This window comes from Rhinoraja longicauda, chromosome 4, assembly GCF_053455715.1.
Source record: "Rhinoraja longicauda isolate Sanriku21f chromosome 4, sRhiLon1.1, whole genome shotgun sequence".
NCBI classification, from domain to species: domain Eukaryota; kingdom Metazoa; phylum Chordata; class Chondrichthyes; order Rajiformes; family Arhynchobatidae; genus Rhinoraja; species Rhinoraja longicauda.
Window position 1 is genome coordinate 30,725,093 of NC_135956.1, and position 15,071 is coordinate 30,740,163.

The 15,071-nt window shown below is 42.3% G+C and overlaps 1 protein-coding gene across 3 annotated transcripts in view; it reads left to right on the forward strand.

Moving 5' to 3' along the window:
• Positions 1-15,071, forward strand: part of LOC144592672 (sodium/potassium-transporting ATPase subunit beta-1-interacting protein 3) — a 369,074-nt gene that overhangs the window by 139,580 nt on the left and 214,423 nt on the right. The window contains exon 1 of one of the 3 annotated variants that reach the window (XM_078397461.1): positions 7,639-7,706. The exons of the other annotated variants lie outside the window; for them this stretch is intronic. The gene's annotated coding sequence lies outside the window, so the exon portion shown is untranslated. Of the gene's footprint in view, positions 1-7,638; positions 7,707-15,071 lie in introns of those variants that run through there. 3 annotated transcript variants of the gene reach the window in all.

Here is a 15,071-nt window from a genome sequence, read left to right on the forward strand (position 1 = left end):
GACGAGGAAACCTTATTAGGTAAATGCCATATTACATGCTTTTGCCAATGTCCCACCGCATTTGTGAAAATAGGCGGAGGTTGTGCAAAGAAATGACTCCACGACAATAAACTGATCAGCTGTATGAATATTGCTTGCTCCTTGGGTCTTGGGTTGTAAACAGGGAATGAGGTATGTGTGCACATGCGGGTGGTAAGGAAGATGGTGAATTTCCAGACTAGGAGTCCGAGCTGGAAGAGGGTAGTTGGGCAGAATCTTTCTCCCAATACCAGAGAATTGGTGGAAATACCAGAGGCATAATTTTATAATGACGGGGAAGTTTAATGAAGATTTTTGATGCTAGATTTTTATAGAGACTGGTAGATGCTTTGAATGCTCTGCCAGGAGAGATAGTAGAAGTGGATATGATAGCAACATTTAAGAAGCACTTAGATAGAAATATGAACAAGCTGGGAGAGGAGGGACTGGGAGAGGAGGGACTGGGAGAGGAGGGACTGGGAGAGGAGGGACTGGGAGAGGAGGGACTGGGAGAGGAGGGACTGGGAGAGGAGGGACTGGGAGAGGAGGGACTGGGAGAGGAGGGACTGGGAGAGGAGGGACTGGGAGAGGAGGGACTGGGAGAGGAGGGAGAGACTGCAGATGCTGGAATCCTGAGCTGAAAATAAACCACTGGAGATACTCAGCCGGTCAGACTGCATCTGTGGAAGGAAAAGGACAAATGGTGTTTCAGGTCGGGACTTCTCTTCAGACTGGGTGTAGAGGTACACAGATAAATGCAGTTTAGATGGACATCATGGTCGGTACAGACATGGTGAGCTGAAGGACCTCTTCCTTTTCAATCTTGTTCACATGTTCCCAATGATAAGATAATTTAGAAGGTGGATGTGAACTAAATGATTTTCATAGATTGACCAGTCCTCAAAACAGAATATAATAGAATGGAATAAAAGCTCTTTAATGCGCAGAGCACAAGCACAGGAAAGAGAAAAACAGAGACAGGTTCGGTGAAACAATGAAAATGGGCACTAAATCTGAATCTTCCATTTTACATCAGTGGTAATGTTCATATTTTATGGTATTGTTAACAGGCTACTTGAACAGTTCCAAACACATTCCTCTTCTTCTCCTTCCTCTTCTTCTCCTTCCTCTTCTTCTCCTTCCTCTTCTCCTCCTCCTCCTCCTCCTCCTCCTCCTTCTTCTTCCTCTCCTCCTTCTCCTCCTTCTCTTCTTTTCAGGGCGGCAACCCATTTCAAGACATAAGAGAACTTTGAAGTTCCACATGATGAAGAAAAACCATTTTCCTTTACGAAATCCTTTCTGATGTTGCCACCATGTGGCTGAACATCAAATCTAACCACAGACATACTTGTACATCACTATCACTTTAAGACGCATTGACATAAAGTCGTATCTTCACAAGAATTCAAAACAAACTGATGTCTTGCGATGCTCAAGGTCACTTCTTTGTTCTCAGCATTCCAAAGTTTTCAATAGCAGTTTTTTAATACAACTTCTGAAATACAGCTTTTCCAATAAACCTTAATGCTGTACTCACTATTTCCCGTAGGTGGCTTTCCAAGTTTTCAATCTCCGTTAAGCAGATTAGCGCAGGTAGATGCCCTGTCCTGGTCTGTGGAATTCGGTTCAGGCTTACAATAAAATAACCCTTGATCCGTCCAGTCAATTCACAAGCTTCAGTCTCACTCATAGAGCCAATAGTTACTTTAAATGGCTCTAGAGAAAGGTGTTACTTTTTTAATTCATGGAGCTAGTTCTTACTCTTAATGTAGTGGCAACATCAGTCCTTACAATAAAGTCCTCTCTGCTTGCCACCTTTTCACAGAGGGTGGAGTGATCGATCTTGACGCAAGCCAACATCAGAGAGATCTTAAAGATGTTTCAGTTTAATTAGTCGTTTATTGATGTAGTAATACACACAGATTTGTATTTAACCAAACTTTTCTCTCGTCATAGGTCTGGTAAGAACTATATCTCACCATGGCTTCTCCGTGTTTGATGCATCCCGTCTCTGCATTCCCAGATAGTACCTAGTTCTGACTCCTCCCAGTACATTATGCCCATATATGTATTCATCACGACAACCCCAAAGTGTCCAAAAATAATACAGCAGGATACAAAATAATATAATATGCTAAACAGCTAGTACAAACAAAATGGCTCCTACAATCACCTTGAATGATTGTGATCCGTGGTGGCTTGAGGGACCTTAAGGCCTTGCCCACTTCTAATTTCTTTAGTTTTTAAGCTCTCTTTCACCAGCATATCACCTGCCACTAAATCTACTTCAGTTCATCTGCGAGAGACACAAAATACTAGTAACTCAGCGGGACAGGCAGCATCAGTGGAGAAAAGGAATAGGTGATGTTTCGGGGTCAAGACCCTTCTTCAGACTGAGAGTCAGGGGAGAGGGAAACTGGAGGTTTGAGATGGTACAAAGAACAAAAGAATGAAAGTTATGAAAAGAACAAATCAAGGCCAACAAGAGTGAACAAGGAGAGGTGGAGCCCACAACGGTCCATTGTTGGCTGTGGAAGAGGTGATAACGAGAGGGTATGAACAGTGAAACTAAGCAGGACCACAGTGAAACTAGTAGGATGACTTGGTGTTCATCTGCTGTTGATCTATCATTTCCAGACTCAACTACTTACAGAATCTTACTGGTCTAGTTCAATATTGTTCAATATTTGTAAGTGATAATTCATCCAAATGTCTTGCCATATGTATCTTATCCAGCTCACATCTCATCCCTTATTTTATTGACTAACATTGTGTTTGGCTCTCTAATTTACTATTTATAATTCAACATTCATATTCATGTATAAAAAACAGTGAGGGTAAGTGCACCCATCAAAGTGTTCAGATTGTGGCGGTGCCCGAGGGTTAGGCCACTCCCTGGGTCATTCCCCTCGGCACTGAGTGGACAGGGGGGATTAGGCCACTCCCTGGGTCATCCCCCTCGGCACTGAGTGGACAGGTAGGATTAGGCCACTCCCTGGGTCATTCCCCTCGGCACTGAGTGGACAGGGCTGTAGAGGGGTCTGGTGCTATGGGGTTTGCCTGAAGGGGCTAGAGTTTACTCGTGCAGGAGACTGAAGAGAGTGGATGTTCTGATGCTGCATTAAAGTTATTGTTAATTCTTACCTGGCGTCTTGCCTGATTCCTGCCGCGTCCAGACCCACTACAAGATTATAAATCATGAAATGCAAGACCAAAGATTAACTAAGCATATTTATTAAGGTACTGATAGAGCATTGTGGATATCTTGTCACAAAGTGTATTACCATTATTAAGACCAGACACTGATCAGGATGATGCCAGCGAATTGATAATTCTCTGGGCAAAGTTAAGATATCAGGAATAGAGGAATCTAATGGAGCTGTTAAAAATAAACTTACATGATGATGAGAATTTTGACTGAGTGAATAGAAAAAAAATATTTCCCTTGGCTGGTAAGCTCATTTTTCAAACTGACATGGTGAACTTAGTAAAAATAATATATTAAGGAAAAGTACTGGAGCATTCCCTGGTTTACTGCAAAGGGTGGATAAGGTGAAGATTGCTACATCCGCTAAGGGAAAATGGGATAAGCATTTGATGTAGAAGAAAAGGCTACAGATTCTGATAATGATTATATCAGAAGCAGTGGAATAGGATTTGGTTAGTGAGTCTCTCAAGCCTTTTCTTCTATTCACTTAAATCAAAGGTGATCTGTCCCACAACACTGATAACCCATGAAATATAATTTATTGACCTGAGTCTTGAATGTTTCAGTCGAACCGCTCTTTTGGTGAAATGAATTATACATTTGTAGAACTCTTTGTGTGAAAAAAAGGTATTTCCTGACTTCACTCTGAATTGCCTTGTGATTTCTCACTTTGTCATATTGTTCTGCATCCATTCCCAGGGAAGGTTTCTGTGCTATTGTTTCCTTAATCATTTGAAGCACTTTGGTCACCCACAGATTTTTGAAGTCATAGGAGAAGACAAGTTTATTGTGCAAGCTGTTCTCAAAGGTTAAGGTTTTATGTCTCGGTGTCATATTAGCGCTGTTCCTCATCTGAGATTAGTATAATCCTGATGCCAAAACTGAAAGCAGTTCTTTGTAAGGGCTCTGAGCAAGACTCTTCAAAACTGAGGTATCATCTCCTCAACTTTAAGTTCCTATGCCATTGAAATAAGCTGACGTCTGATGGGCACACAGAATATTACAGCACTGTAGGTAACCATTTCACCCTTCAAGTCTGCTCTTTCAAACAACAACCCAGTAAGTCACCTTTCCAGGTACTTTTACCATGATATATGCAAGTTTTCTTTAATCTCCAGCAATTTATCCACTTCCCTTTTACAGCCAGCATTGCATCTGTAGGCAATTTCTGTCCTAACTATTTGTTGCATAAAAATAGTTTTTCCTCATGTGACCTCTGCTTTTTCAGTCAACTTTCATAAAACTATGTCCTTTCATTATTGACTTCCAGAAATCGTTTCTCTTTATTTATTCCGTTGAATCTCTTCATGACGTCAAGCAACACATGTCTTCTCTTAGCCAGTTCTACACTAAGAAATGCAACTTCTCTAATCTATCCGTTTAATGTTAACTCGTATCTTTGAAACCATTCTTGTACACCTCTCTATACTTTCTACAAAAGCTTTACTTCCTTCCCAAAGCATGTCCACGTGCCTAGAACTAAGCACAGTATTCAATCCTGTGCTCAAACTAATCCTGAGCATATTTATGACAATTGATGGGTTTAGTTTGAGGAAGATGCTATGAGGTTGCAGGGTGACTTGGCCAGGTTGTGTGAATGGGCGGATGCATGGCAGATGCAGTTTAATGTGGATAAGTGTGAGGTTATCCACTTTGGAGGTAAGAATAGGAAGGCAGATTATTATCTGAATGGTGTCAAGTTAGGAAAAGGGGACGTACAATGAGATCTGGGTGTCCTAGTGTATCAGTCACTGAAAGGAAGCATGCAGGTGCAGCAGGCAGTGAAGAAAGCCAATGGAATGTTGGCCTTCATAACAAGAGGAGTTGAGTATAGGAGCAAAGAGGTCCTGCAGTTGTACAGGGCCCGAGTGAGACCGCACCTGGAGTACTGTGTGCAGTTTTGGTCTCCAAATTTGAGGAAGGATATTCTTGCTATTGAGGGCGTGCAGCTTAGGTTTACTAGGTTAATTCCCGGAATAGCGGGACTGTCATTTGTTGAAAGGCTGGAGCGACTAGGCTTGTATACACTGGAATTTAGAAGGATGAGAGAGGATCTTATCGAAACGTATAAGATTATTAAGGGGTTGGACACGTTAGAGGCAGGAAGCATGTTCCCAATGTTGGGGGAGTCCAGAACCAGGGGCCACAGTTTAAGAATAAGGGGTAGGCCATTTAGAACGGAGATGAGGAAAAACTTTTTTAGTCAGAGAGTTGTGAATCTGTGGAATTCTCTGCCTCAGAAGGCAGTGGAGGCCAATTCTCTGAATGCATTCAAGAGAGAGCTAGATAGAGCTCTTAAGGATAACGGAGTCAGGGGGTATGGGGAGAAGGCAGGAACGGGGTACTGATTGAGAATGAACAGCCATGATCACATTGAATGGCGGTGCTGGCTCGAAGGGCCGAATGGCCTACTCCTGCACCTATTGTCTATTGTCTATTGTCTATAGTTCTCAGTTCCTCTGTGGTTAAACCCAAAAATCCCACCAACTTTCTTTACTCAGCCTTTTCATCTTTGTACTTTCACCCACTGATCTCTCTTTCCGCATCTCTTTAAAAATGGTGTTGTTTAGTTAATCTTACCTTCCCTTCCCTCCAACCAAATATGTAATTTTTCTGTGTTAAATTTCATCTGCCATGTTTTGTCTAATCAACAGCTGCCTGAGGATACTGCTGTCTGCATCAATGTGCCCTGCATTTCTGACTTTGTCATTTTCTGCAAATTTTGAAATTATATCTTGTATGGCTTTATCTTGCACTAAATGTTAATCCCTTATCATATATCTGTACTCTATAAATGGTTCAATTGTCACTATTCTTGTGACAATAAAGTAAACTAAACTGAAACTGAAAATGATTTTAGTCCATTGCTTCCTGACTTTTGCACTCTCTTTTTCTCACAATCAACTCAAGCATCCTATTTGCTTATTCGCAATATCTCCTGCTGTCTTCAGATCAGGTCCGATTTCTGGGAAATACTTCCTTCGGTGTGAGGACCAATTATTGACTAAGCACTCTGCTTTCTGCAACTCAGCAATCTTTGAATCCTTACTTTCCCTGCCTCCTACATTCCATGGCTGTCACTTTTTTCCAGCCTGAATATTTGAATTATATTTTCCCCTAATATTTATAAGCTCTCCCACATCTAATATTAAACTGAATCCATTACAATTACCATATTTATTCTCCTTACAACAAGGGTGTAACATCCCACATCATCTTGTTCCTTCACATCATCCTTGTAGCTGTGGAAGATTTAAAAAAATTGAAGTTAATGTCTTTGCAGTTTTTACCCTGATATCGCCATAACATTATCAGAATGCAATGAAAGCAAAATGTATCCAAAGAGAGATTAAGATTTATTTATGAGGCAGTACATTATTTACATGCTCACTGTTTAACACTTCTTTGTAAGCTCAATGCTCTTGACAGTGTCAAACCGTTGCATTGTTTGATAGGCAAGGATACCACGTGATACTGTTGTCCAGTGGATTACAGTATATGCACTCTCTCTCTCTCTCTCTCTCTCTTCTTTTCTTTTTTTCTCCTTCCTTCCTTCCTTCCTTCCTTCCTTCCTTCCTTCCTTCCTTCCTTCCTTCCTTCCTTCCTTCCTTCCTTCCTTCCTTCCTTCCTTCCTTCCTTCCTTCCTTCCTTCCTTCCTTCCTTCCTTCCTTCCTTCCTTCCTTCCTTCCTTCCTTCCTTCCTTCCTTCCTTCCTTCCTTCCTTCCTTCCTTCCTTCCTTCCTTCCTTCCTTCCTTCCTTCCTTCCTTCCTTCCTTCCTTCCTTCCTTCCTTCCTTCCTTCCTTCCTTCCTTCCTTCCTTCCTTCCTTCCTTCCTTCCTTCCTTCCTTCCTTCCTTCCTTCCTTCCTTCCTTCCTTCCTTCCTTCCTTCCTTCCTTCCTTCCTTCCTTCCTTCCTTCCTTCCTTCCTTCCTTCCTTCCTTCCTTCCTTCCTTCCTTCCTTCCTTCCTTCCTTCCTTCCTTCCTTCCTTCCTTCCTTCCTTCCTTCCTTCCTTCCTTCCTTCCTTCCTTCCTCCCTCCCTCCCTCCCTCCCTCCCTCCCTCCCTCCCTCCCTCCCTCCCTCCCTCCCTCCCTCCCTCCCTCCCTCCCTCCCTCCCTCCCTCCCTCCCTCCCTCCCTCCCTCCCTCCCTCCCTCCCTCCCTCCCTCCCTCCCTCCCTCCCTCCCTCCCTCCCTCCCTCCCTCCCTCCCTCCCTCCCTCCCTCCCTCCCTCCCTCCCTCCCTCCCTCCCTCCCTCCCTCCCTCCCTCCCTCCCTCCCTCCCTCCCTCCCTCCCTCCCTCCCTCCCTCCCTCCCTCCCTCCCTCCCTCCCTCCCTCCCTCCCTCCCTCCCTCCCTCCGCTGTAAAGGATCTGTGGAGTCAGATCAGTGGCGATATTAACTGTGGTGATGGCAGTGATTGGAGCAGTTCGCACCAATCTACGAATGTTATTGAAGAAATGACGGAAATGGCTTGGGAAACTTCCAGGTAAAATAAAACAGAAGTGGAAAATATGAAGGATATGAATGAAATTATAAAGAAGAAAGCAGCAATCTAAGAGACATAAATGTAAACAAAAAGAAATTAACAGAGGAATTAGGAGAAAGGCTTGGTTTTGTTTTTTGGAATTGAATTGAAGTATAAAATTGATTGTTAAGATGATCAAAAATTCCCAGTGCACACACTGCCTTATGGAAAATTGGATCATATGCTTCTGTGCTCAGAACATGACTGTGCAAAGAAGCTTCAGGGCACATGGCCATGATGTCAGTCATTGTGCAGAAGCTTGAATATGCGCTAATAAAACAGGCTGGACCTCAACCATGAATACATGTCTTCATGGAAGGATGCAGACCTGCTTAAGCAGTCCCTACAGGCACGGTCTTTAGTGGAACCGTTGTTGGCAAATCCAGCAAGGATAGAATCTTCTTCCATGCACCGTGCAGAAGGCCGTGGAGGCCGTCAATGGCTATTTTTAAGGCAGAGATAGATAAATCCTTAATTAGTACAGGTGTCAGGGGTTATGGGGAGAAGCCAGGAGAATGGGGTTAGGAGGGAGAGAAAGATCAGCCATAATTGAATGGAGGAGTAGACTTGATGGGCCGAATGGCCTAATTCTGCTCCTATTACATGAATTTATGATTGTATCTATTCTCCCAGACTTTTTCACAATGGTCAATGGATCTTTATTATCACATGTACAGACTTACAGTGAAATTATTTTATTGCATACAGTTCAGTAAATCTGTCAGCACAATCCCCGAATAGTAGAAAGTGCATAGAAATAGTCCACAGAGACCACATGCAAGAGGTGCCAGGTTTGGCACCATTTTCAAAAGTCCAGTCTGGTCCGCACACTCTGTCTTCTGGAGGGACACCCGATCCAAGTGAGCCCCAGGCTGTTGCAGCGCTGCCAGCCTTCGCCTCCATCCGTCCCTCTCCTCGCTCGGCCACCTTCAGCCCACGTGCCCTGGGGATGCCTCCCGCAGCTGACCTTGAGGCTGGAATTCTATTCTTTGGAGTGCAGGAGGACGAGGGGTGATCTTATCATGAAATCATGAGAGGAATAGATCGGGTAGATGCACAGTGTCTCTTGCCCAGAGTAGGTGAATTGAGGACCAGAGGACATGACTTTAAGGTGAAGGGAAAAAGATTTAATAGGAATCTGAGGGGTAACTTTTTCACACAAAGGGTGGTGGGTGTATGGAACTAGTTGCCAGAGGAGGTAGTTGAGGCTGGGATTATCCCAACGTTTAAGAAACAGTTAGACAGACACATGGATAGGACAGGTTTGGAGGGATATTGACCAAACGCAGGCAGGTGGGACTAGTGTAGCTGGGACATGTTGGCTGGTGTGGGCGAGTTGGGCTGAAGGGCTTGTTTCCACACTGTATCACTCAAGACTCTATGTCTCTATGACCCTCCTTCAGACTGATTGCAATCGGGGGCTGCAGTAGAAAACTGGAAGAGAGGTGAGGGCAGGACAAAGCCAGGCAAGTGATAGGTGGATACAGGTGAGGGGGAATTGATTGGTAGATGTTCAGGCAAGGTCAGAGATGAACAGATAAAAAAGCTGTGCGATAAGGAGAATAGAAGTGTGCAATATAGTTTAGTTTTAATTTAGGGATACAGCATTGAAACAGACCCTTTGAATCCATGACGACCATCGATCACACTAGTTCTATATTATTCATCTTTCTCATCTACTCCATACGCACTAGGGGCAATTTACAGGCCAATAACCTACAAACCCTCACGTCTTTGGGATGTGGGAGGAAACCTGAGCACCCATACCAAACCCAGGTAGTCACAGGGAGAACATGCAAACTCCACCCAGACAGCACCCAATGTCTGGATGGAACCTGGGTCTCTGGAGCTGCGAGGCAGTAGCTCCACCAACTGTGCCATTGTGCTGCAGCTGGAAGCGGATGTAGGGGAGGGTAAAGGGGGGATTATGGGAGAAATGGGTGCTCATCTAGATGGGGTACAGGGAAGAAAGGGGGTACGTTGGTTAGTTATGTAAAATTGGAAAATTTAATGTTTATACCTGTTGGGTCGTATGCTACCCAAATGGAATATGAGATGCTGTTTCTCCAGTTTGTGTGTGGCCTCACTTTGGCAATGGAGGAGGCCCAGGACAGAAAGTTCAGTACGGGAATGGAAAGGGAAGTTAAAGTTCGTGGCAACTGGGAGATCCGACAGGTGTTAGTGGACCGAGCGCAAGTGTTTGATGAAATGGTCGCCTAGTACACGCTTGGTCTTGCTGATGCAAAGGAAGCAACAGCAGGAGCACTGAATGAACTATTGAACTATTGAGATGAGGTTAGAGAAGATGCACTTGAACCTCTATCTAACCTTGAAGGACTGTGTGGTCTCTGGATGGATGTGAGGGATGAGGTGTAGGGACAGGTGTTACATCTACTGCAGTGGCAAGGGAAAGTATGTTAGGAGGGGATTGTTTGGATGGGAAGGATTGAATGACCCAAGGAGTTCAGAGGTTCCTCTGAAGATGGGGCCTGATAGAGATGCTGTCTGACCCACTGTGCCTTTTTTTCCAATGATGATGTATTGGGCTTGTGATAGTAGATCTGTACCAACCAGCTTTCATTGTGTCTGATGTGATTTTAACTTGTGTGGATTCAGTTTCTTGTCTGTTTTGATTCCCTGGTACTCAATAACAATGTGTTTTGATACTGGAGAATAGAATTGTTTAACCAATGTAAGACACTATTACCTTTGAGAATCAAAAAGGCTGGAGATACTGGATATCTGAAGTAAAAACTGAAAAAGCGGGCGGCACGGTGGTGCAGCGGTAGAGTTGCTGTCTTACAGCGTTTGCAGTGCCAGAGACCCGGGTTCAATTTCGACTACAGGTGCTATCTATACGGAGTTTGTACATTCTCCCCGTGACCGCGTGGGTTTTCTCCGAGATCTTCGGTTTCCACCCACACTCCAAAGACATACAGGTTTGTAGGTTAATTGGCTTGAGTTTGTATACTTGGTATAAGTGCAAGTTGTCCCTAGTGTGTGTAGGCTTGTGTTTATGTGCGGGGATCGCTGGTCAGTGCGGATTCGGTGGGCCGAAGAGCCTGCTTCCTCGCTATATCTCTAAACTAAACTAAACAGAGTTAACATCTCAGTATGTGAATTAAAATATTTATTGTATTTCAATTTTCCCAAGTGCTGCATGTCCTGGACATTTTTCATCAAATTCTTTACAGTGCATTTAGAAAATGGGACTGGATTACTGAGGTTAGCTTGGAAAATTCTTCCGCTCCCGCCCCCACCCCCTCCTACCCTCCACCCCTTCTTTACCCATCCCACAACATCATACCCTCCCCATGTAATTAAAAATATATGTATTCGATTTTAATACTAAAACATAGTCAACAAACATTGGAAATCATTACTAAAATCTGATGCATTTTGCTTGGCAAAACAAGGTACTCAGAACTCAGCTGATGACATTGTATTTCTAGCTTGATTTATAGTCTGGTCATCTTGCTAGCTGAAAGAATTATCATTATGATAGCCATTCTGCATAACGACTCTTGTCATTGACTTCTCCAATTAACTTGCAAAAGGCTTTTCACATATTTCGAAGTCTTTCCAGTGATGAAAGGTGAAGTCATTCTTTGTGATTCTGAGCACACTTTATCGTTTAGAGAGTGGAAAAAAAGCCATTGGGGAGAAAAGCATTAATTAAAATTTAATGGCAACTAAAATTAGTGATGTATACAATTAAGATAAGATTATCTTAATTGAGTGCTAATCGTGTAGTAACTGGAATGTCTTTTGTAATTCATTGTGGTCGCTGCAGAATTGAGAGTCTCGTGGTCATTGTTGTCAATGTGCTATTGAAAGCAGTGTTTTCAGACACAGTGAACCATCATAATAATTATTTTAGTTGGTTAAGTGACAGTATTTTAAACAAAATTTTATTGCACTTTCAAATGAAAATTCACGTGCAGCTGATTTTGAGCTGCTGAGCATCATGCTTCCCATATCATTATAGACTCATACATCCCTACACAAACAGGCCCTTTGACCCAATAGCTCCTTGCCAACCATCAGTGCTGCACTTACACTAAACCGACATTAGCCCCATTTTTATTTATTTGGCCCACTTGTCATCAACTCCCCCAGATTCCAACAATCATCTGCTAACTCTGGGCAACTATGAGTGGCGAATTAACCTACCGATCTGTACATTGTTTTGGATATGGAACTTAATCAAAGCTCCTGTGGGGAATCCATGTGGACACCGGGAGCACTTGCAACCTATAAGTCAAGTCAAGATTATTGCCATATGCGTGAGTATGGTGATGTACAGATACAATGAAAATCTTGCTTGCAGCAACATCACAGGAACATAGACTCAGACAACACGCAGCAAACATAAAGTATATATTAATTACACATAAATTTTGCAAAGTCTGAAGAAGACCCGAGACGTATCCACCAACGTGGATAAGGGAGCTGATAATGATGGAGGTGTGGAGGAAGAGGACGAGGGAAGATTGCAACAGTAGCTTGCTGCCAGAACTATAGCAGAAGCACAATGAACAATATTTTCAATAAAGAATCTATGTTTGCCTTACCAGATTGATATCTGGTCTTGGGCTGTCTTCACAACACGCTGCAGGGCCTTATCAGGGCCTGGGGGATGATGGTGTTAAACGCTGAGCTAAAGTCGAACAGCAGACGTGCATAGGTGTTTTTATTCTCTAGGTGAGACAGGACTAGATGGTTGGCAGAAGCGATTGCATCCTCAGTGGAGCGGTTCTGCCTGTTTGCACATTGGTGGGGGTTCAATGTGTTTGGGATGGAGGCGTTAATGTATGCCTTGACCAGCCACTCGAAGCACTTCATAACGACCGAAGTCAGTGCCACGGGCGGTAGTCATTGAGGCAGGTTACTGGGGATTTCTTGGGTACTGGGATGACGGTAGCAGATTTGAAACATGAGGGAACAACAGCTTGGGTCAGGGAGATGTTGAAGATGTCCGTTAGCACATCTGTCAGCTGGTGGGCACAATCTTTGAGCACGCGACTGGGGATGTTATCTGGGCCGCCAGCTTTGTGTTGGGTTCACCCTCAGCAGGGTTCTCCTCACATCATTTGTTCTAACAGATAGGGAGGGTAGTGATTTTTAGCAATAGAAGAGGTATGTAAAACATGAGTGGATACATTTAAGGTAAGGAGTAGATTTAGAGGGATCTAAGGAAGATGTTTTCACCCAGATAGAAAGAAGCATAGCGCACCACAAAAAAAGGAAGTCATGATAAAACTTAACATTAGAAATAGTTTGGCTGGAATTGGAATATGGAATTGGCTACATTTGCATCTGAAACCAAATGATTTAAGATGGATACAAATGTACAGTACGATATAGCACAAATAATTAAGTGTAAAATTCAGATCACTGATTTTTTGGAATGATTATTGAGTCACACAGGCATATTTTCAGCCTTGATTCACCATAGAACAGTACCATTTACTAATCTCTAAATAGTTAAAATGTTTTTACAAGCATGATATATTCTAAATCATTTGAAAGTGTTGTGAGCTTTAAATCAATTGTCAAGCCACATATATTCTGCATTTTTCTTTGTATATCATTGACATATTCTGTGGAAGCAGTAAGGCTCTTATATACTAAATGCCTTCAGATCCTACTGTACAATGGCAATTCTTTCCATGAATGTACTAATTCTGTACATTTTGTGACCTTTTCCTTCCTTCAGGCCATCTAAACAATTTTAATTAATGAGCAAGCAGTGACATGGAATAAAATGTATCACACAATAGCAGAACTAACAATTATTTTCGATCTCATTTTGGCTGGAATGGGCATGTGACTTCAATTTAGCCTCAAGTTATGAGCTGTAATAAAATTGTTTAATTCGGTATTAGCATTTAGCATTTTCAAATCATTATCTGAATGATAGTGCTTACTGCCAATATAAGGGATTATACAGATGTTAGCATTCATGGCTGAGTTCCAATGGTAGATATAATAACGATGGAAAAGCAGCTATTATTGCCTGCATTTTTAGTACTGCTGTACCAAATCTTGAAAGTCATTTCTTAGTAATTCTTTTAATTTTGCAAATTATCTTAAGGCTGGTTTTAATGATTGAGCCCCTGATTTCAAAAAGGTTGAAGAGGAATTGATTAAAATCTAAAATGAGCTAGGTACAGAAGTGCAAATTGTAATGTAGGTTTTGAACATTGCAGTCGTGTGATGAGGGAATAGGCACTGCTCGATATGTCTGAAGTGTTTTCTGTAAGGTCAAAATGCTTATGACACTATTGCAATACAATGAATGAATAATCCAACGTTGTCTTTAAACAAAACAACTCTCAGCCTTACTTTAGATTTTCCTAATTTGTTGAGTTAAGTTTTTTCTTTCACTATTAGCAACAAATAAGAGTTTAGGAAGAAACTGAATGGTAATGTATTTTTTTTTAATGGTGGCTGACTTAAATGTCAATGAGCACCCGCTGCCTTGAATTGAAGTACTAAATTGCCAATTTTACTGCTCACCTAGAGTTGTGCTCAACCTGAGAAATGAAACTATCAGGCAAATGTAGCCATTCCCTGATCTGAACAGCATGAGTATTTTAATAGCTTCAGATGGATTGTGTGTAAATGGATATCATACACTTCAATCGGTGAAAAATGGGACACGTTAAACTAAAACAGTTGGCAAGTTATTTGAAAAGCGCCATAATCATTTCCATATTGTTTAACTTCACAAGAAACTTCCACAAATCCACAACTATTGATTAATGATAATTGCTGCTTGATTGGTTTTAATTGACTAATCACAATTTATAATATGCTTTTTAGGAGCTCTCTATTCAGTCGTCCAGATGTGTGATATGTTTTGCATTAGTTATAGTTGACACTTGATGGTACAGTGGAGTCTTACTGCAAAGAAACAGGCCCTTTGGCCCAATTCATCCATGTCGAACAAGTTGCCTCATCCAAACTTGTCCCATTTGTCGACGCGTAACCCATATCACTCCAAATCCTTTCTCTCCATGTACTTTCCAAATGTCTTTTAAATGTTGTGATTTTATCTGCCTCAACTACTTCATTTGATAGCTGATTCCATATACCCACCACCCACTGTGAAAAAATTACCCCTAAGGTTCTATAAAATTCTTCCCCTTCCCACAAGGAATAAAGTCCTAGCTGGCCAATTTACTTCCATTGTTCAGGCCATGGAGTCCTGTCAACATCATTGTAAATCCTCTTTGCACTCTTTTATCACATAATGTCCCAACTTCTAAATGCAATTCCCTGGCTGATGGCCATTGTGCCAAAAGCCTTCTACAGCATTAG